This window comes from Schistocerca gregaria, chromosome 11, assembly GCF_023897955.1.
Source record: "Schistocerca gregaria isolate iqSchGreg1 chromosome 11, iqSchGreg1.2, whole genome shotgun sequence".
NCBI classification, from domain to species: Eukaryota; Metazoa; Arthropoda; class Insecta; order Orthoptera; family Acrididae; genus Schistocerca; species Schistocerca gregaria.
The window spans coordinates 15476616-15499665 of NC_064930.1; positions in this window are offsets into that span (position 1 = coordinate 15476616).

The following is a 23050-nucleotide window of genomic DNA, read 5'->3' on the forward strand; positions in this document are numbered from 1 at the left end:
TGTAACTTTCCTGGCAGCACTGCACGTTGGTGGGGGAAGCTGACTGCACTCCCACACTGGATGATGAGCAGGGCCCCACGCTCACTGAGGAGGCGAGACCACCAGTACTCGGCCTGGTCTATAAATTCGGTAGCAATGGTCAAATGGTTCAAATGGCTCTGAGCACTAACGGACTTAACTGCTGTCGTTATCAGTCTCCTAGAACTTAGAACTACCTAAACCTAACTAACCTAAGGACATCACACACATCCATGCCCGAGGCAGGATTCGAACCTGCGACCGTAGCGTTCGCGCGGTCCCAGACTGTAGCGCCTAGAACCGCTCGGCCACTCCGGCCGTCTAGCAATTGTCAGGTTAGTGTCTTGGTGATTTTATAAGGTATGTACGTGCTTGACTCATGGTTTTATCAGATTTTAGATAGAAAGTATTTCAAACACATTTGGCGCCCGCGCTCGTTGTGCAAAGGAATCTGTATTGTTGAGGGCGCAGCGCACCCTGTGTTGCGTCCGTTTGTCGTAGTCACGTGATACTAACCTGACGGCTTCACCACGCTAGCAGCAGTGTTCTGCGAGAGGCAGAACGTTTGGTGTCTACTATAGTCTGGGAGACGAGTCTTTGGTATTGACAGTTCGGTAGCGTCTTTCCGTTGCCTAGCGACCGCAGGCAGGCAGCCAATGACGGCCTGACTTTGAGCGGGTAGCAAGGGCCACGTTGCCGCTCTGAAACCCGGTCGCGCGCGCTTATGAAACTTACCAGTGTCTCGCGTGCAGGCGGTGCGGTCGTTCGTCGTTTGTCTGAAGTTGAATTCGCAGTTTATTTCGTTTTTGTTGTTTTTAGTGTTTCTTTGTTTAGGTTTCGTTGTAATCAATGTCTAGTGCGGCGGGTAGTTCCAGCCCAACACAAGAAGTGAAACGGAGGAAGAAAAGAGTGCTACACACCCAGGCCCGTGAATTCGTGTGCTCTGTGAGGGATTACTTTGAGAAAGAAAAGGACTAAGGTGGGCCCTTAATTCCTGTTGTTCAGGTTGTGAAGAGAACTGCAGCAGCATTGAAAATAAGCAAGAACCCTGTTGTAAAGATAGGGAAAGAACAGTATAGTGTAGATTGTGATCAGAGTGGCACAACAAAGCTGTACACACCAGGAAAGAAGCGACCGAGAAATAAGCAGGTGACAGCTTTGGACGATTTTCAGAAAGATGCTATTCGTCGTCATATATACAGCTATTATAAGAGAAGGGAACATCCCACTCTATCTAAATTACTGGTGTCGCTTCAGAAAGACGATCTTTTTAAAGGGAGCAAATTTTCATTGCGTACAGTGTTGAAAGACATAGGCTGCAGCTATTCAGTGTTTAACGGACGCAAAATATTAATGGAAAGGACAGATGTAGTTGCATGGTGGTGCAGATTTCTGCGCAGGATCATGGGTGTGGAATTCGAAAGTATAGTAAGGTTAGATGAAACTTGGGTCAATGCCAGCCATTCTTTACGTAGAGGCTGGATTGATGGAACGCCCGAGGGGACAATGGCAGTGCCTGTTGGGAAAGGAGGGCGTATTATTGTCTTACATGCAGTAACATCGAAAGGTTTTGTGGCAAACTCCTTGAAAATGTTTCGGTCAAAAAAGACGGGAGATTACCATGAAGGAATGAACAGTGTAGTATTTCAAGAATGGTTCGAGACATCGTTTATGACGAATCTGACAAGTCCATCAGTGATTGTTATGGACAATGCGCCTTATCATTCCGTTGTTCACCATAAGGCACCAACCTTGGCAACAAAAAAAAAACGATATCATTCAGTGGTTGAAACGGCGAAAAGTAGATTTCAGAGAAGATTTAAGGAAGGCGGAACTGCTCGAAAGAAACCCCAATTTCCAACATTCCATAGTTGACGAGAGTGCTAAAAGGCACGGGCATGAAATAGTCGTGTTGTGAGTTTTTTTACAGTTTTTCATCGACTCGGAATTACGGAAGCAGCCAGACGCGGCGACTCCCGAGGCTGTGTCGAAGAATGTGCCCGCGGAAAGGCCTACAGTACCGGTCGCGGTAAGTACAACACTTATTCACTTGCACAATTCGGCTTTCTACATCGTGGTTTCGTGCTACAAGTACTTATAACATTACTTTACACGCGGAATTTCACACGTGTCCATAAGTTCTCACCCTTTCAGTTCACACGTTATGATTATATCGTGTCCACATGTATTTGGTCGTCATGTTTGGTCGTCAGTTCACACGCACCACTTACATACGTGGCAGTTTATTGCTTGTCTATGGTCGGTTCACACGCAGCAGCATATACGTGTCCATAAATTGATGACTACATTATCACTACAAAGTACAGTTGACATTCGGTATACATATTATGTCTAAAAAAATTATTTACAAAGAAAAATTAGTTTGTGTGACTACAAGGCCTGACGAAAAGCGTGTCTTTTATTCATACTTTGTGCTTCCAAGGCACTTTACGTTTACACCTTGTTCGAAATCTTTTTATTCTTTTCTTTTTACAATAATTACTCTTTTCTCAAGTTCAGTTCTTTTATTTTCTCTCTGTTAATTACGTCGTTAATTTGAAGACTTGGTCTATGTGGCTTCGTTTACGTGATGAACAGTTCATGTTCTAGTTTCCACCAGGGGAATTGGGAAGCTTGGTGTTCCCTATCGTGCAACTGTACACAAAAAATCTTAATTGAATTCCAGTGCGCGGAAAATAAGCATAGTCTGTCAACAACCAATGTGTCACGACCATCCATACGTACAGTCTGTACGTATAAAGCATGCAATCAGTCCGTAAAATACAGTTCTCTACTGGGTAGGGTGAGGAGGTAAGGATACTGATTAGAGGAAAACACAACAGACTTTTTTGTAGTTGGATTAGATTGGATTGGATTGTTTGGGGGAAGAGACGAAACAGCGAGGTCATCGGTCTCATCGGATTAGGGAGGATGGGGAAGGAAGTCGGCCGTTCCCTTTCAAAGGAACCATCCCAGCATTTGTCTGGGGCGATTTAGGGAAATCACGGAAAACCTAAATCAGGATGGCCGGACGCGGGATTGAACCGTCGTCCTCCCGAATGCGAGTCCAGTGTGCCACCACTGCGCCACCTCGCTCGGTCTTTTTTGGAGTGAAGAGATTTGAAGATATAATGTTAATGCCTTATGACATGATGAACCTAACATAAATTATGCATTATCACCCTAGTTTTTCATGACAGGTAGTTAGCGTAATTAAATCGATATAGTAGTCTCAGTATCGACTGATCCAGCTCTCCAACATTTCTCTATACATATCTAAAATTGCTTACACTACGCATTATCAGTGAACAGAGTCTGATAGCTATCTTCTGTTTTGAAAAAAGAAACAGTCGTCGTATCTCGAGGACATGAAATAGGTGCTTCTGGTACTAAATTAGTTTACTTATAAATGATCTTTGTAAGTATTTCAAATGCACTGTGCCATAAAAGTCTTATAAACGCATACGGTTCTTTCTGTACTGCTACCTGGATCATATTTGATTTACTTGATTCTCAAATGCTAAGCTGCTGCCTTTGTCTGCTGATTTCATAAAAAATGTTGTCAAACACTCCTTATACATAACACAACATTTACCTCATAAGAGTAAGCGACGTTAATCAACTTTGATTTACGAGCAGTCATTCTGGTCCGAATGATCATTTAATTTATATCATTTAAGGGGAAAGAGCTTTGCTATACTTACAACTAGTGGCAGCAGGTGGCACTTAGCGCATCCCTACTATATTTTCATTTGTCAGCTCTTTGGCTGTGGCCATTCATGGCTCAATTAACTTAAAACTAACTGACATATAATTCAAACCTTGCTCTCCTACAATAAATATATTTCATTTCAGGTGCTCACATAAATTACTTCTCTTGTGGAAAGGCGACGTCATGAACACTTGTGAGAGTTATTTCAGATCAAGGAAGTAGACTGAAATAATCAATATCATACTGAGATTTTATTAAGCTTTTAAAAATCAGGAGTTACAGGGGAAAAAGAAAAGGCAGGCAAGAGTTTTGACTTCTTTATTCACTTAACGGTTATTTTAAGGATTAAAGAGAAAGAAATAAGGGAAAGAGCGAACAAGAAATAACATTCCCGAATAGTAAGGGAATTAATAGTGTCACAGAGATAACTATTGCTGTTTTGCAATGAAATTATTACTTTGGGTGCTACGTTTGGAACTATCGTAGTGAGAAGGGTTTCATTACACGTAACTGAACAAGGCTGTAAGAAACTGAGATTTTCGATGAGTGAGTGAAGCTCTGGCCATGTCACAGTAAATATTTATTACACGTTTTTAAGTGATTCTGTTTTATAACCGTGAGTGAAAGATCTTCGTTTAGTAGGCTGTACCGATCATTAGCGTGAATAACGTAAATAAGTAGTGACAGTTATAGTTATTTCTGGTCGTAAAACTGATGTCGGTAAGAGGTCTTAATAGTTTAGACAATACTAACGCCATAATCGGCTTAAGTTACGAATTACAACTTACGCAATTTTACTAAGAGTTGTTGAACTGTTGTTGTCAATAGTAGCCTACGTTACGGGTCACTGAACGAGCGTATTCAGGTTTTCGATAACGTGCAGAGTGCACAAGATTTAATTACATCCTCGCTAGAACAGTCCACGAGTGTACTGCCGGTCCATAGTGTCCAACGGGCACAATATTTCGGCGATCAGACATGTCGCCACCGTCAGGTGCGCTGACGAGTGAGTCCCTGTGGGCGGGCTGCAGTCTTAAATCCCCTCCCCTCGTGAGGCGTTCTCTCTGCGGTCCTCGCTCCGTGAGACGGTGGCGTCGGCGTCTGTGGTGGCGTCTTTTTAATTTGACTCAGTGCTGGTTCCCATGCCCTGCTTAGGTTGTAGCCACAGTTTCGGTTGATGTGACTGTCCCTGGTACGAATTCCGATAGCCTCTCTAACGATGCTGCCCCACTATTTAGATGTGTGTGCCAAGTCCTTGGTATGTTGGTAGTCCGTTTCGTGATTTTCGGACAAACAGTGCTCTGCGACCGTCGGCTTGTTGGGGTACCCAAGTCGAGTGTGCCTCTAATGTTCTCGGCAACGATCTTCGATGGTGCGCACTGTCTGTTGTAATATTATTGGATTTCAGCTGCTTTGCGTGTGAGATATTTTCATTAAAGAAAAGGACAGCCGACGATCTGTACTTCGTAAAGATGCGAAGCATCAAAGCGCGAGAGTAAATGGATGAAATGTTTTTTTAATGTGCGCCTATAACAAAACGCGCGTCCAACGTCTAAATACTCTAAATAAACAGTATGACCCGCTGGGCGCAGATATTTAAAATCATTGCCGCAGCGCTTGATAGCAAGAAGCTGCGAAACAGAAGAAACAATAATCTATCATTTGTTAAGAAACATTCTAGAGACTTCATTGCCCCATGTACTTTTGGTCGCCGACATGTTAAGACGTACTGCATAGCATTGCTACAAGTTGTATCTTTATTTTGTGTAAAAACTGTGTGAAACGACGAACAAACATTTCGGTAACTCGGGTGTGGATACAATGTAATTACGTACACGCAAGGACATTTAATTTTAAGACGAAATGGACTGAGAAAGCAGAGATTATTGGATTGCGTCATTTACAAAAGAAATATCAGATTTAAGTCATGCATTTTTTGTGTATTTGTCAATGTCTAGAAGCTTAAAGCCAATTTGTTTAAAATGTATTAATATTTTACAATTCAGTAATTTTCTTCTCATTCTTTTCTTTCACTAACCAAAAATGATGTTCAAATTGTATGTGAGCTTTGTTACAGGTTCGCTCTTTATCGCGGTGTCTCGATTGTATTTGGGAGACCACAGATGTGTTCAACTTCCGATGTGGTAATCTTTCTCTTATGAAATTCCACTAATTTGCGTTCATTTCCATTTTTATAGTCAAGTAGGTCCCTTAGGTATTTTGATCGAAGATTCTGTTTGCGTGAAGGCAATCCGGGTCAAAAGGTCAATTATTCGCGTAATCAATCCGTACGTCTTCTGAACACAACCGAGAGCCGACGCATCGGTGATCAATTAATAATCTCTCTCTTTTAAAGTCGCACCAAGAAAAAAAAATGGCCACACAGGATAGCAGCAACTACGCAGTCTAGTGTTAGGTTGCATTTTGTCAGTAAACATTACCAACCTACAGTTATAGCATCAGTATTATTAGTAAGCAAGTTGCTAACGCCAGATGCGGCACCCGGACAGGGACTCGACTGAAGAGTAAGCTGCTCTTTCTATTTTTCAGGCAACCAGCTGGGGGAGATTTTGAAGCGAGTCGCATAAAAATCAGTAAAAAAATCGCACAATGAAATCACAACAGCTGTACATTGCAGCGCTCAAGACAACGAAAAGTGAGTACGACTTTTGATTACGTTTGAAATGGCTCAAATGGCTCTGAGCACTATGGGACTCAACATTTGAGGTCATCAGTCCCCTAGACTCAGAACTACTCAAACCGACATCCACGCCCGAGGCAGGATTCGAGCCTGCGACCGTAGCAGCAGTGCGGTTCCGGACTGCAGCGCCTAGAACCGCTTAGCCACCACGGCCGGCTTACGTTTGAAACTTGGCGTACCAAGTTTTCAGTCGGCTAATGAGAATTCCTTCTCTACGCTTTATTCCTTTTCCTTTCGCTCTCTAAATTCCAAATTTCCGTTTCCTTTTTCCAGTTATAACAGTCTCTTTCACATCAATTCGCGTACAATATTTAGAAATAGTTAGCCAAATTTCCATTGTTGTATATTTTAGTTTATCAAAATGGCCGCTATCTACATCAGTTTCAGTGGTGTATAAGTGTTTTTCATTTATTTTATCTCTCCAGTTGCCATATTGGCATCTTCGTGTCCTAGAGTTTCAATTGTTCATAACGCGCTGGCAACATCTGACAAATCAGGACGCGAAATCATTAGCGCGCCTGAAAAGTGAAAAGCATAATTATAAATTATCTTTTCTGGGTCGTGTGGTGTATCTACGCTAAATTTAAGATGGATGATGAGCAACCCAGACAACTTAAAGCGTGCGCATGTGTAAACAAACTTGAAATTCGTAGTGAAGGAACAACAGACGACGAAGCGACACAGGAGATGTGGGCCTCACATTCCGCGTCGCAACTGCGTGAATGCTCGTTGTCAGATGTACTAAAATTGTTCGCAGGTATGGACACCAGTTTTGAAGCACACATGGGACACTTAACAAACAAAAGTGACGTGTTTCAAAAAGAGTAGGCCAATTAACAGAAGGTGTCAGCCACATTGGCGAGCGAGTAGAAAACCTTTCTCAGCGAATATCAATATTGACAAAAGGATCGAAGAAGTCAGTGCAGGAATAAGCACCACACTTAATAGGGAATTTGAAAAGTGGATGCAATCCAAGGAACAGTACGCTGAAAGTAAGGTTCACTCTGATCTGTAAGGTGCAGTTAAATCAGCCATGGTAGAAATCCTAACCGCTCCCGGTACTTCTGGTACTTCATGCTTTAACCAGTGAATCAAGCGAAATCAGACGAGCCTTCAGCCACGATCTTCCGGAATGGAAGCAACGGCTGACCAAGGAAATAGATGAGCTGAAAAGGCAAGTTATAGAATTGCAAGGTGACAATCAAAGCGATTATTCACTACCGCCAGAACAAGATACTCATCAATATCCCGAGTATTTGGTACAATTCTCACCAACAGTAAATAATACACGTGATAAAGATTCAACGTCACGTAGTCATAGCGAACAACTGACACTCGTTGAACTAATGCGAGATGACAGTGTGCTGAAACACACTTTTCCAGCCTTTTATACCTGAAAAACGAAATATACATCCCATGATGTTTCTAAAATCATTTACAGGTGTTTTTCCATAATCATGGAACAAGAGACAGCGAATATAATTTATATTAGGATATGTACACGGCGAAGGATCAATTTGGGGTACTGAATTATAGACGAACGTTACACCTCTGCAAATTTCGAAAGGCTGTTTTTGAATAAATTCTGAAGTTCTGCTATACAACAAAGACTCCGAAAGGAGGTCTACAACGACGAACCTTTCAACACCAAGGGAGGAGGTCTGAGGAGTTGTTTCGAAAAATAACTCCGTAAAATTCAGTATTGGGACACGCCGATTTCAAACAAAGATGTCATCATGATATTAAAGTCAAAAGTTCCTATGTCAATAAGGGAGAAATTAGTTAATGTGAGTGAAGAGGATCAGTAAGCCTTTCTTTCCGTTCTTCCAATGTGGATATGATCTATGAGGATGTGCGTGCGAGGGCGCGGAATAGTTACAATAATGGACAGCCCGCTTCGCAACAGCACGGAGCAGACTGTGGCAACGGAATGTCGTGCCGGCATAACACGGGACAACCAAACGCTCAGCCTTACAGCAGTCATAACAGTTTCAACGGCCGCAATGGAAAACCATATAGCAAATATCCAAACCAGAGTAGATACAACCCGGTTTATCAAAACACACAGCGACAAGACGGTAACTCACCGGTAATTACCAGCATCCGAACAACAGGAATTATAATGGAAACCGTCACAAGGGAAAGAAATGGAACAATTATAACGGTACAGTACAGTCAGCCAAGTCACTTCACTCCCTCACATTAAATGAATTCTTCACATCCTCAAAATGCGACATTTTCTCACCAACTCAACCAACAGTTCAGGAACAATAATCAGGACAATTCGTCGCATGCTTTTCCTGACACCGCCGGTCACAATAGCCAAGGAGAGCCGACCATTAGCTACACACAGGCGAACCAAGCACCAAACGCGATTCCGAATGACAAGCAATCAAGTGATGCGCAGTTCGTATGGGATACGAACGTAAGTTTTGAGCCTAGCGTGATACAAAATACTAATCAAGTAAAAATAACTGACATTGCAACTCCACCCAAGTCGGGAAATCATTAGCAGCTTCGTTATGCCTCCACGGGGAAGCTGCGGAACGAAATTACAACAGCCTGAAGTAACCTTAGACGACAAGTTTATACAAGCTCTCATATCTTTAACCACTCATGCCAACCTAAGAAAAAAGGCAAATGACAAACACATTAGCAAAGTCTTACCGTATCGTATAAATGAACGAGTGCTATTAAAGACCATCTCTGATTCATCATACGAATCGCAAGTGGCAAAACTTGTATGAAGGGTCATTTATTATAATACGAAAACCCCACATTGGTTGCTATCTATTAGCTGACCCTGTATCTGGACGAATACAAGGATTGATATATATAAGTTGTCAAACTATGTGTGAAGTATATGCGTACACAAGAATAATGCACTGGACTAACACCCTGTCGGCCTGCCTCCACAAGACTTTTAAGTACTGCATCTTTTCGAGTCAGTACAAATTTTAATTTTATTAATGTACTATATACCTAATGTTTTAGTACAGTTAGTCTAATTCTGAAGACGACGCTCATAGTAGCGTCGAAACCAGGTCAATTTTGAGTTAATATTTGTGACCGAGGGCTTATCTGTTACAATATAATTCTGACACGGTCACTGAACCTTAGCAGCTATGTTCAAAGTTTTATTTATCTCTGCAAGACTGCCTTGTAGCTACTTAGCATCAAAATAACACTTTATTATTTATGCCACTTGCGTATCTTTCAATGTGCATTCAGTCTCTTCCACCATTTTTGTACTAACTTAAATACAGCACTGCAGGCTCTTCCACTTCAGGTGTTGACAAATCGGGTTCCCTTCAGTTAAATCTGCCACTCGTCAGCTTACCGAGTAATGGAATTGAATATCGACGAATAACGTTAACTGGTTCCACTTGCGCACGATGTCCTGCTTTCAAAGGTTAGTGTCACGAGTTTTAAGGTTAAAAATGACTGTGTCTTCTTTTACATAGGTCGTACCGATCCTGGTGCCTGGCTTTACTAAACACCAGTTGAGATTTAATCTCAATGCCACACCAAATCACATATATTACGCCACTGGCCCTGTAGTGCATACTCAAATATACACACCAACACAAACCGCACAACACTCAGCAGCTTTAGAGTGGACGTCCGAAAGTCACATAATACCACAACCGCTCGATTACCGTGGAGCGTGCGTGAATGCAGCATCCACCACTTAAACCACAACGACTGCTAGAGTGTTGTGCGCACCCGGAACACCACAAGTCGCGCTGTAAGTCCAGTCCAATGACTGACCAACACCTTCAAACGTCAACGTCCAAATATGGGTCACAGTTTCACCAAAATTAGAGTCTAACTTTACAACAGCTTGCTATCCCGTTTCTTCCTACACCCCGTGAGCACTAATAAATTTTATCCCCGCTACTGCAGCACCAATTAACCAATTCCTTCGTATGTTCTATCTTAGTAATATTCTCTCAGAGGCCCTATGACGCAAAATATTCTCAAATCACTAGTTTAACGTACCCGACTCCCTCTCGTGGAACAATATAAATTGAAGCAGATACACTGTAAACACGTTTAACAACTCGGTCACACACGTTCTGATCGAAGACAAGTGACCGAATGGTAACTCACAAATTCAATAAAATCTCTTGACGACATTCTCACACAATTTATTAGTCGTGATCCCACCCAGGTCCGCGATCTATCGCGTTTCCCAGTGACTGTCAGACGCGATTAGAGCTTTCACGTTTAGCGTAGGCTTCCCTAGCCAGACTCAAATCAGAACTAAACTTCTAAGTCGCGAAAACCATGGGGGAACCAATTTAGACAATCGCTTCACAATTTCATTCCTTTTAACGTCTAAATGTGAGTTCTTCGGCGGCCTTCGTCTCGTTGAGTAGCGGCCAGCTCGGTGTGATGATATCTCTGGCTCGGACAGTTGACGTCCGCTGCTGCCATCGCGAGGAGAGTCTTTGCCGCAACTTGCTCGTTCTCCCAAACGCGGTCGAAAGCTCGCTTTTCTACAACATTTGCACCCATAGAGAATTTAGTGACATACCTCCACACCTACATGGATACTCTGCAAATCACATTTAACTGTCTGGTGGAGGGTTCATCGAACCATCTTCACAATTCTCTATTATTCCAATCTCGCATATCGTGCTGAAAGAACGAGCACTTATATCTTTCCGTACGAGCTCTGATTTCCCTTATTTTATCGTGGTGATCGTTCCGATCTATGTAGGTCGGTATCAAAAAAATATTTTCGCATTCAGAGGATAAAATTGGTGAATGTCTTGAGACGATTGCTTCGCAACGAAAAACGCCTTCCTTTTAATGATTTCCAGCCCAAATCCTGTATCTTTTCAGTGACAGCGATAATACAAAACGACCTGCCCTTCTTTGAACTTTCTCGATGTACTTCGTCACTCCTATCTGGTAAGGACCCCACACCGCTCAGCAGTATTCTGAAAGAGGACGGACAAGCGTAGTGTAGGCAGTCTCCTTAGTGGATCTGTTACATTTTGTAAGTGTCCTGCCAATATAACGCAGTCTTTGGCTAACCTTGCCCGCAACATTTTCTGCGTGTTCCTTCCAATTTAAGCTGTTTGTAATTGTATTAGGTATTTAGTTGAATTTACGGCCTTTAGATTTGAATGATTTATGGTGTAGCCGAAGTTAAATGAATTTCTTTTAGCACTTATGTGGATGTCCTCACACTTTTCGTTCTTTAGGGTCAATTTCCACTTTTCAGACCATACAGACATATTTTCTAAATAGTTTTGGAGTTTGTTTTGTTCTTCTGATGACTTTACTCTTCCATAAACCACAGCGTCATCTTCAAACAACCGAAGACGGCTGCTCAAGTTGTCTCCCAAATCGCTTATATAGATAAGGAACAACAGAAGGCCTATACAATTACCAGAAATCACTTTTGTTTTACTCGATGACTTTCGTTCAGTTACTTCGAACTGTGACGTCTGTGACAGGAAATAATGAATCCTGTCGCATAACTGAAACGATATATCATAAGCACGTAATTTCAGTACAAGCCGCTTGTGTGTTACAGTGTCAAAAGCCTTCTGGAAATACGGAAGTACGGAATCGATATGAAATCCCTTGTCAATAGCACTCAACACTTCATGGGAATAGAGAACTAGTTGACATTCACAAAAACGATGTTTTCTGAACGCCTGTTGACTGTGTGTCAATAGACCCATGTTGACTCAGTGTTCCAAAATTCTGGTGCGTATGGACGTTAATGATATGGGCCTGCAATTAAGTGCATTACTCATACTACCTTCCTTGAATGTTGGTGTGACCTGTACAACTTTCCATAGATTTGTAACCACGTATGACGTGTTTGATACTTGCCAAACACAAGGTTAATATGTTGAAGCGAATCGAAATCCGTGACGGAAAGCAAAAACTTTTGACCCGTCACAGATGCCGCCCCTCATTGCACATATCAGACGCAGTAGGCTGGCCAGACTGCAGAAACAGGACAGGGGACCAACTGTGGCCGGACGAACGTCAGACTTCAATGCTGCGCACAATACTAGTGTGTCTGAACGAACACACAGTGCACTGAGGTCTCCTAGAGATGGGCTTCAGCAGTCGACGGTCCGTGCATGTGCCAGTGTGAGCACCACGGCGCCGGCAGCTGTGACTGCAATGGGGCGTCACCATCGGCATTGGACGTTGGCGTTCTGGCAGAGAGTTACGCTTCTGATGAATGCCGACACTTTCTTCATCATGCCGACGGGTGTGCGCGAATCCGCCGTCCTGCAGGATAACGGCTCCTAGACACAAGTCACGCCGGACGGAGACAAGCTAGCGGAGGCTCCATTATGCTCTGTAGAACACTCACGTGGCTGTCTTTGTGCCACGTGGAGCTCGTGCAAGGCACCATGAGTATTGCACACTCGTTGCAGACCACCTTCACCTCTTTATGACGTCATGTTTCCCAGTGGCAGTGACATTTTTCAGCAAGATAATGCGCCATGTCACAAGGTCTGAAGTGTGATGGAGTTGTCCGACGGACACAGCGGCGAGTTCCAATTGCTCGCCACACAACTCGCTAGATCTGAACCCGATCGAAAACATCTGGAATGTGATTGAAAGTGGCTTCAGAGCCCATCGGAATTTACGGAAATTAAGTGACTTTTGCGTGCAGATGTCGTGCCATTTCCCTGCAGCGATCTATGAATACCGCACTGCTTCCATGCCATGCTGCGTGGCCACTGTTATGTGCCAAAGGCGGACATACCAGCTGTTAGGCACGTGGTCGCAATATCCCAGCTAATCACTCTATATTTACCATATATTAAACATATTTCACATATATTTCTGCATATAATTACATCATATTTCCTGAATTATGCCTTAGTACCATGATATAATTTTACAGGTACATCCAGTGGTGCATGTAAAAATTAGGTGCGAAGTATCTTCCGACTAGAGTTATCGGTAAGGAAGCAGAAAAATTGAAACGTCATTTCTTTATTTATTACTTATTTATTGTTCCGTGGGACCAAATTAAGAAGTCTTCATGGTCATGGAACGAGTCAATACATGAAATTATAACACGATAGTAGAAACAGATAAAATTAAATATAAGAAACATATTCAGGCTACAATTCGTAAGGAGCTCCTCGACAGAATAGAAGGAGTGAGCCATGAGGAAACTCTTCAGTTTAGACTTAAAAGTGTTTGGGCTGCTGCTAAGACTTTTGAGTTCTTGTGGTAGCTTATTGAAAATGATATAGCAGTTTGACAGCATGAACGACGATAGCGTACTAAAGCCAAACTTTATTCCTTTAATTATTTTGTGCGAGTGAGAGCGTTAAAATGTCATATAACACTTAAAAATGTTGTGTAAGATTTGTTGCAAGTCACTTGGCTTTCATTCTCAAATACTGAACCAGTGTAGTGTGACTGCCTGTGCGTGGTGTGTTATGCTTGTTTTTCATGGAGGAGGAGGAGGAGGAAGATTTTAGTGTTTAATGTCCCGTGGACGACGAGGTCATTAGAGAGGGAGCACAAGCTCGGATTTGGGAAGGATGGGGAAAGAAAACCGCCATGTTGTTTCGAAGGAACCATCGAGGCATTTGCCGTGAGCGATTTAGGGAAACCAGGGAAAACCGAAATCCGGATGGCCGGACATGGGTCTGAACCGAATGCGAGCCCCGTGTGCTGACCACTGCCCCCTCGGTGCCTCTCTCGCAGCGCCGGCCCTTTGGGAGCACAGTGGTTCCACTCGCACACTGGTTCCTTCCACACAGTAAGTGGTACTTGTAACGCGGTTAGTTGAGACCGATTCGGTGGTTTAGGAGGAGATGGGGAATATACATACATACATCCACATTTATAATATGTATGTATTTCTGTCATTGGTTCTACGAGGTATAGATTAACAGAGCTGAAGGAAGATTGCATTTCTGTCTCATATTCTTTTAACCCGGGCACTTCATTCTCGGACTTTCATTCTTACGCTTTACTCTTGTACGTATAGTGTGTCAACCTCTCAGATCCTATAGTATACACCTATATTTCTGTGAAAATTTCAAACATTTTTTACCATTTTACGTTGTCGAACTATTCCTCTCGATCGACAAATCCTACGAAGTTTCTTTGATTTTCGAAAGTGTTGCTTCCATTTTCAAGCTGGTCAGAATTATCTGTTTCACTCTGATCGTCATCCAACAGTGCCCCTACTTTCTTTTTCATCCTTCTTGTTCTGATCAACACATTGAATGCACGACGTGTTGAGGGCATACACATTTGAAAGTTTCGAAAATCGGTATCATTTTAACAGTCGAGCAGTTCACGTAAGCTGAGAAACCCTATGGAAGTAGAGCTCCGTCAAAAAGAACCCTCTGCCAAAGTCTTCTCAGTAACGTGCAGACTCCGCGAGTGCACACAGATAAAAAGACATTCACACTTTGTTATAGTTGTTGCACGGCCGGATGCAGTTTCCGTTTGCGCCGGGCCACAATACGCGCTTACGGGCTGGTGAGTGGAAATTTCGTATCTTCTGTTTGATCTCTGTGTAGAAAAACAGGCTTTTATGTAAATGAAAAGTACATTTTTATTCGCTTCGGGTAGAGTGAATTGACGTCAGTAGCAGTGCAAAGCGTTAAAGAAAGGAAAATATAAAATTGAACATACAGGTGCTTTTTAGGCGGACATGTGAGTCGTGTTTACTAAACGGCAAACGCCCACATCGCATGAAATAATTCATAACTCCCCGTGTTATTACTCCAAACAGTGGTAGCGTTTTCAATAAACAAAGTGCTCAGAAGCATCCACGTTCGTTAAAAGCAGGACTGAAAACGAGGAGTGTTCGCGATTCGAATCAACAACAGAGAATCGTTAGAATTTCCTCCAATGTATATTAACATTAATAGTGGCAATATTAATAATTCCAAGACAATGCTTGACACGACAAAACTGCTTAACATGAAATGAAGTTGCCCGTCCCAGCAAAACGCTATGTAATGTCATACATCCTTTTCTCTGTTGCCATGAAACACAAACAGTAGATGCTCGATTCTCCTATTCCTTCCATAAATCGAAACCTAAAGAAAGTAATTTAGAACGTAATGCAATATCCAGAAATGTAGGCGAATTAAATGGTACAAAGTGAAATTATGAATTTAAACTGGCTATAATACTGGTTTAAGTAGTAGTCAAAATCGTTGGTGACCTTCACAGCATTTGGAATTTTTTGGCAGATCATTTGGCAAAATTTTACTTTCAGAGTCACTGGGCGCTTGTCTGATTGGTCTCCTCACGTCCATTTTCGCTTAGCTCAGCTTTTGTTTGTCTGCTAGGATTTGACTTCTCCCCAGCCGGCCAGGGTGGCCGAGCGGTTCTAGGCATTACAGTCTGGAACCGCGCGACCGCTACGGTCGCAGGCTAGAATCCTACCTCGGGCATGGATGTGTGTAATGTCCTTAGGTTAGTTAGGTTCAGGTAGTTCTAAGTTCTAGAGGACTGATGACTTCAGAAGTTAAGTCTCATAGTGCTCAGAATCATTTAAACCAACTTCTCTCGAATCTGTGATGAAGTTCTCCGTAGCAGATTTCTAACACGACCACTAAATCACGGTGGGCCTTCCCCATCCCTTAAGGCCTTGCTCAGAACATACCTACACTTGCGTAACGAACGAGGCTTTCGAATTTTTCCATTTGCATTCCTCATCTTCGTCCTCAGTCCTGAGTATTTGATGTTGACCTCTCGGATACTCTGCAACTTACAGCCTCTCACTCCCGCTAAGTAAACACGTTTTCCTACCTCTCTTAACATTGCTCGTGATACCGGTAGTCGCAGTTCCAACACAGCCTTGTGGTCGCTAATTCGATAATTTCAGATATGTGTCTGCGAGGAGGTCGAAAACGTCACCTTCACCAGTTGGTTCTCTGTCTAAACTAAGCTAAACTGCGCCCGAACAGGCCACGAAGCCTGAGGTACCGATCGGCCGCCGTGTCATGCTCAGCTGACTGGACGCGGATATGGACGGTCTAACAACCCTACCACAACAAAGGTCGAAGTTTTAATAACGATTGTGGTGTTGCTCCCGCTGCTAAATACTGCATTTTCGGGCAACATCAGTCATATTATATGGCAGGTGTCATTAGAGCAACAGTCATTTCATGTAATAATTAAAAAACTAGGCACTCATCTTTTTGTGTTTCACACGCTGGTCTCGTCGTAAAATCATGGCTCAATCGTTGAAAACCTAGGTGGTTATGATTCCAAGCTCGGATGCAAAGAGGCCTAGGTTTTATCGTGCTATATTAAAAAGTTTTGTAGATGCGCTTCACAAACCATTCTTGGAAATTAAACCTTTCAAAGGTAGCACAATAGTGATGTAAAAGAAGTAATCATCACTCCGAATTTAAGTTACACTTGCTTTTAACTGCTTTTATTGCAATATCACCTATCACACAAAATATCACTTCACAATACAAAACATACTTTAAAACATCTTCCTCACATTTTTATAAGCCAACTATAATATGCGCCTTTCCATCATGATGTCTCAAGGTCCGACTCTCTAACAACTCCACAACTAATTAACTAATAATCGCTTACGCGCCCAAAAATCAGAGTTACAAGTACGTCGAAGATCATAGTGACAAAAGAAAGAATACACATAAGAATAATATCATTGCAATACAAACATATCGATGTGTCACAAATGAAATCAAATCTGAATGTCGTCTCATAACTACGTTAACTACTTTGCAGAAACACAGTCGAGTATTACTGGTATCGAGAGGTTCAGCTGAGGAGCCATAATGGTTACGTAATTCAAGTACCATTACAAGGGGCATCTGCACAGCACACCGCCCTCCTGGCCGTAGGTCAGTTTCCGAGACCGGAGCCGCCACTTCTCGATCAGGTAGCTCCTCAGTTTGCTTCACACGGGCTCAGTGGACCCCGCTCGCCAACAGCACTCGGCAGTCGGCAGAACGCATGGTCACCCAGCCAAGCGGTAGCCCAGCCCGACAGCGCTTAACTTCGGTGATCTGACGGGAACCGGTGTTACCACTGCGGCAACGCCGTTGGCTTTCTCTAACTGCCTGCTCGAAGTAATTTGAAGTCACGGCACGATAATGGAAGTTATTAACGAGTTCTTCAAGTTCTCTCTGGAACGCTCTGCCGTTACAGTTCCTGGTTCAGGTGGTCTATAAAAGCATTTTTCACCGTCCTTTGATACTTAACTTCACCCAGATCAGTTCACATTCGGAATCCGCGTTAACCTTCCTAGATACTATCGAACTCTCGAATGTAATAAATGCGCCGCCACCACTGAGAGCATCCTATCCTTTCGATAAGCATTACGATCTGAACTTTGGATTTCGTTGTTCCCCTCTTCCGGTTTCAATCAACTTTTTATTCCTATTAATATCTGGGCATTACAACCTTCAATAAGCGATACGAATTTTGGAACCTTCCCTTGGATGCTCCTACAGTTTACTAATATCAAATAAACTTTTTGTATTTCCGATCTACGGGGACGAGAATTCCCTGAGAATTTGTCTCGCCCCAAAGGGCAGTTTCTTCAAAGTAAAAAGAAAAAAAAACATCTTCTGCGTCAATCAATTAACGAGAAAAATATTAAATGTGTAATTACTCCAATCCTGTGCTAATTTACATGCTCCTTTTCCCTCTCTCTGTCCATCTCTTCCACACCTTCTCCCTGTCCATCTCTTTCTCTCCCATATTTCTATCCACCTCTTACTCTTTCTCCTCTCTGTCCACTTCTTATTCCCCCTCTTCCTATCCACCTCAACCACTTCCCTTCCTTAGTTGATCTGCTCCTACCTATGTCTCTGCCCATCTCCTCTTCCCCCCCTCTCTGCCTATCTTCTACATCCCCTCCCTCTATCTATCTACTCGTCTCCTCCTCTCTCTGTTCCTTTCTCTGTCCATATCTCTTCCTTCCCCTCTCCCTGCCCATCTCTTCCCCTACCCCTCTCTGTCAATCTCTTCCTCCCTCTCTCTCTGTCCAGCTCTTCCTCCCCCATATCCTGTCCATCTCTGTAGTTTCTCTGCCCATTTCTTCTTCCCCTCTCCCTATCCTCCTCATCCTCTACCTTTCCTGAGTTGATTTACTCCTTCCTCTCTTCCATCTCCTCTTCTCCCTCTGTCTGTCTGTCTCCTAGATGCCCTCTCTCTGACCCAGTCCTCATCTTCTCCTCGCTCTGTCCCTATCTTCCTCTTCCTTTTCTCTCTGTATTTATCCTACTCCCTCTCTCTTTCTCTCAATTTCCTCCTTCTCATATCCACGTCCGTATCCTTCTTTCCCTCTTTTTCTTCCCATCTCCCACTTCTCTCTCCACACTAATGCCACTACCCCAACAGGAAGTTTTCTGTTTCTTACCCCTCAGTATTCCTTTCCACATAGTAAGTAATATGTGAACCAAGTTTGGCTGAAATAGGTCCAGTGGTTTATGACGAAAAGTGAGACATACATACATACATACTTGCATACAAATGTACATAGATTTCTTATAATATTTATGGATTAGAAGTAGATAATAATATAGGTGGTTCATTGTTTGAATAAAGTAGTCTCTTTTATAGCAAAATTTTCAGCAAAATCAGTAATCAGTTCGGAAGACTCTATTCGGTCACTCAGTGACCATAGTGACACAGAACCGGAAGACAACAGACCATGGTTCTAGATAGTGTCGTCTCACCGCAGTAGATCGTAACACGGTCCCATCTTTCAATCATCATACGGACATCGGGAAGGCACGTTTAGAGGTAACCAATTGTGGAATAGGAAAGCAACTACTGTAGCTTAGAAAGGTACCTTTACAGCTGTACTGCAGCAGCGCCAATACCATAGCACTCAAACTGAGAAATAAGACAACAGTTTTCCCGCCTAACAAGCTTGATTTTCTTCCTGTGTTGCATGTTCACTTCACACACATTGCGTAATTTCCCTAGTTACGTCCAACAGAGTTACGAGGGAACTTCAGGGAACATCTTTTGGCAACACTGCGGGATGTTGACTCGAGGTAACCCACCGTTCGGCCGTTTTAGCAAACTTTTGCAGCTGGATGGACCAAGAGACAGTTTGCTCCCCACGATCTCACACATGGAAATGAAGCTGTCGCGTAACATACGCAAAACATTGTGACCACTGCCTACCGCTGGGTTGGATGCCGCCTGGTGGTCTTGCTGCCACGTGATGTTGTAAGGTAAGTATGTAAGAGGAGCAGACACGAATGAAGGATCACGCTAGCGAAGACGTGGGACGAAAATGGTGAAATCCACTCAGGTAAGTTGAGCCGTGTGTCGGATCTCAACATATATCGCGCTGTAAAAATTATCCTGAGTCTTTCCATCCCATAGTTAATTGATTCGTTCATATTTATCGTTATGCTGCGTACGATTCTGTTGAGATTCCCCTCTGGCGGCGTGTCTGGTCTTATCTATCTTTGAGTCGCTGCTTCCTGTTAGCCTTGTGTAAGGGGATTAGATCTTTGGGGGGATAGCCGGTTGGTTGCCTAGGGGTGACGAGTCGGTCGGTCGGTTTTTAAAATCGCGAACGACAGAATGTCGTACAAGGAGACCGCGGCGTGGCGTGGCGCTGGAGAGTTGGCTGTTGTTCCGAGAAGCCGCGTGGTCTGTCCTAGCGGTGCAGGACTAGTGGGACGAGTTGACGGGACGAGGCTGCAAGCTCTTGCTGTGAACACCCGGGGCCACGGCTGTGGTTCCGAGTCACTGCTCAGTGGGAGCGGCAACGGACGTCTTTAAATTGTCCGTCTGGAGGCGGGAATGATGGACTAGTAACTCGCCTAACGTCAGAAGTGGTACTTCGCCGCCGTGGGCTCCGGTGAGAGAGCGCGTGGTTGCGTGACTGTGCCCAGTTGGGTACGCTGGCGACGTGGACAGGGTCGGGTGTGAGGAGCCTTTGCATCGGAGTTCACCTGTTGTTTCTCTGGTAACAGCAAGTTATGTTCGGTAATGGTTTAGATGTTAATTGAAGAATTTTGGTTGGTGCAACCAGCGTCTTTTCTGCCTTGTGGCCTTCTGCGTTCGGGTTTCCTGTCCCTGTATTAGTACTGCCCGGTAGGAAGTGTATTTTTGGGCACGTATTATTGTTTTAGATTATATTGTTTCTGCCTTGTGGCGTCCTGCGTTCGGATTTACTGTCCTGTCGCCGGTGTAATTATAGACAGTGATCTTTTGGCTTCTTATTAGTACTGCCTGGGGGCAGTGTGTTTTTGTTCAGGGATTATGGTTCCTGATTTGATTCCTCCTTCTCCCCTGGCCTCGCGTGAAGCCGATGTGATTGCTGAATGTGAGGCGTTGTGGGTCTGTTAGTCCGCTTCTAGCCTGAGCATCCTGCGGAGACAATAGAGGCCGCCCTTACACCTGGTCGGTTAATTATTTCCATCCCAGTACATTTTGGTGGCAGGACATGGTATTCAAGTTGTTAGTTATTGTAAAATGTTAAATGGTTGTATTTTACTCTGATTGTTTTTGGCCACTGTTTAAAAAGGTTAAATATGCTTTCATTGGTGGGTTTTTAAAATTACGAGGCTTTAAAATTGTTAGTTATTGTAAAAGGTGAATGACTGTATCTTTACTCTGATTGTTTTAATCTACTTGGCATCCTTTGAAAATGCTAGTTCTGCCTCCCTGTTAGCCAGTCCTTGTAATTTAATATCTTGTTGTGCCAAAGTTATTAGAAGTTGGCTCCGTACATGTTCAGTAGCGAAATGGTATGCAAATTGGTGGTTTCTTTGTTTCATTACTTGGAAAGTTTTAATTTTGTTATTAAATGCTTAATCAAAGTCTGTTTTAAGTAAAATGGCTTGGCTATTAACGGTAAAGTAAAGTTTTTAATTTCATTACTTGGAAAATTTTGATTTGTTATCAAATGTTTTATCAAATTCGGTTTTTAAGTAAACGGGCTTGGCCGTTAACTGTAAAGTAAATCGGTTTGAAAAGGCTATCATATCTTGCAACTCGACAGTAACCAACTAATTTTGGCCCCGTTTCCCAACTGGGGGTTTATCTTGATTAATCGTAACACCCGTCTCATAAGTGACTTTGACGAAGGGTAAATTATTATTACTGAGGGCCTGTGAACGAGTGTCTCAAAAAGAGCGAAACTGGTGGAATGATCACGCGCTACGATTGTGAAACTGCCACTAGGTGCTATATGGTTGGACGTCCACGACTCTCCCCAGAACGTGGGGTTAGGAGGCTTATTAGCACTGTAAAGTAGGTTAGATGTCGATCTGCGGCATCTGTGGCCGAAGAGCTGACAGCTGGTGAACGCACAAGTGTTTCAGGGCACACCGTTCATCGTACATTGTAGCACAAGGAACTCAGCAACAGACCACACGTTGACCCAACGACATCGTCCATTACGACTGCAGTGGGAATGGGACTATCAGACTCGACCGTCGACCAATGGAAACGTTTCTGCTCTTCGGATGAATCACATTTTCACTACCCTGTGTCGTTGGTCACCTCCACAAACGCCACCATCGCGGTGAAAGCCGATTGGAAACGCGCAGTGCGCCACGGACGCAGACTGGTGGGAGCAGCATTATGCTGTGGGAGACATTCTCCTGCGCTTGCACGGGACCTGTGGTAAAAGTCGAAGACACTCTGACCGCTGCCTACCATATACACCCATTCATGCTTGATGTCCTCCCCAACAGCGACGTGATTTTTCAGTTTAACTGTCGGTGTCTCGGAGCCAGTGCCATGGTACAGTGCTTTGAAAAACGTTATAGTGAATTCACGTCGACGTCTCGGTGACCAAATTCTCCTGATCTAATTCCTATGGAACCCATCTGGGTCGCTACCGGTCGTCATCACCGCGTACGCAAATCAGCGGCCCTTTATTTACGCCAATTACATGATCTGGGCGTAGACATCCAATGCCACATACCTCCTCAAACCTTCCAACAAAATGGTTCAAATGGTTCTGACCACTATGCGACTTAACATCTGAGGTCATCAGTCCCCTAGACTTAGAACTGCTTAAACCTAACTAACCTTAGTACATCACACACATCCGTCGGAGGCAGGATTCGGACCTGTGACCGTTGCAGCAGCGCGGTTCCGGACTGAAGCGCCTTCCAACAAACTGTCGGATTCCTGATACGCAGAATCAGTGTTCTATTTCGTTCCAAAGACGGACATACAAGCAGTTAATGAGGGCCGGCCGCGGTGGTCTCGCGGTTCTAGGCGTGCAGTCCAGAACCGTGCGACTGCTACGGTCGCAGGTTCGAATCCTGCCTCTGGCATGGATGTGTGTGATGTCCTTAGGTTAGTTAGCTTTAAGTAGTTCTAAGTTCTAGGGGACTAATGACCACAGAAGTTGAGTCCCATAGTGCTCAGAGCCATTTGAACCAGTTAATCAGGTGGTCATAATGTTTTGGTTCGCTGGTGTATCAAATAGTGAGAAACATTGGCTCCTCATGAATAAGTCTTTGGTGTCAGTTCTCACAAAATAGCTAAGGATTAATAATTCGAAGGAGTAAACCATCTACTGAATTGAAAGTCTTGGTTCAAAGCAATCCCAGTTTCATGTGCTCTTTGCGAGCACAAACATCAAAAGGTAATAACGATAAAGGAAATATAAACAAAAT